This window comes from Galeopterus variegatus, unplaced genomic scaffold (genome assembly GCF_000696425.1).
Source record: "Galeopterus variegatus unplaced genomic scaffold, G_variegatus-3.0.2 Scaffold2686, whole genome shotgun sequence".
In the NCBI taxonomy this organism is placed as follows: Eukaryota; Metazoa; Chordata; class Mammalia; order Dermoptera; family Cynocephalidae; genus Galeopterus; species Galeopterus variegatus.
In genome coordinates, this window is record NW_007728797.1 from 107,575 (window position 1) to 108,835 (window position 1,261).

The window sequence follows — 1,261 nt, forward strand, 5'->3', positions numbered from 1 at the left end:
ATAAAGAAGATACAATTCAACTAAATGCTTGTTATTTTATGGCTATGTTTGAGTTAGTTGAGAATCATTATATCAAGCTTAAAAGGAGTTTAATTGAACACACAGCACTTTGTACCTAGTAAATATATGGGAGACACAGAGATAAGAAAGTCACCCTCTGTAATTTCCCCAATCAAGTAAGAAAATCAAACCTGGAAAAATAACTTGAATATAAGACTTACTAAAAATATAATTTAAAAAATGGGAAAGAATGCTTTTAAATATAAGTGGGATATAGGGAGATTAATTCTTTCTAGGATGCACTCTGGGAAGGCTTTTTGGAGAAAACATTTGAATAAGGTCTTTAAGCATAGATAGCAGTTCTGAGGGGATATGTGGAAGTAAGGGCACTTCTCCTTGGAATGAGTGAAAGCAGAGAGGTTGGAAAATACAATTTAGAGAATTGCTTTGGTAGGAGAATGGAGAAAATGGTCTAACTAGTGATTAAATGACTTTGTTTTCTTGGATTGTGGGTAAGGGACAGCAGGCATGAGAGACCATCTATCATCTCAGCAAGAGCTAATATGGAAGTGAACTGGGAAGGTTCACTCAACCAGCATGTATTGAGCACCTCTTGCTTACTAGGAGATGGTGACAGGAAGGTAAAGGAGGTTATAGCACAGTGTGAATGGGCTATGATGGAAGTGAGCTAGAGTATCATAGAAACATTCAGGAGGAACACCTCATCTGAAGTAGGGATGAAAGGAGAAGTCAGAGAAGAGAGTGGGGTTAAGAGACTTCAAAGGTGAAGCAAGAGGATTCAGCCACTGCTATAGACTAAATGCCTGCATCCTGCCCTCTAGTTCATATGTTCATTTGTTGAAATCTTAACCCCCAATGTGATGGTATTAGGAGGTAGAGCCTCTGGGAGGTGATTAGGTCATAAGGGTGGTGCCCTTATAAATAAGATTAGTGCCATTGTAAAAGAGACTCCAGATAACTCTCTTGCCCCTTCTGCCATGTAAGGACACAGCAAGAAGACAGCTATCCATGAACCTTGAAGTAGGCCCTCACCAGACATTGAATCTGAGGGCACCTTGGTCTTGGACTTCCTAGCCTCCTGTTCTATAAGAAATAAGCTTCTGTTGTTTATAAGTCACTCATTTTATGTTATTTTGTTACAGCAGCCCAAACAACTAGGATAGCACTAAATGGTTGAAAAAGGGACAGAAAAGAGTAGAGGTGAGGATGAAACTGGCCTTCCTGATCTGAGACAGGAGAG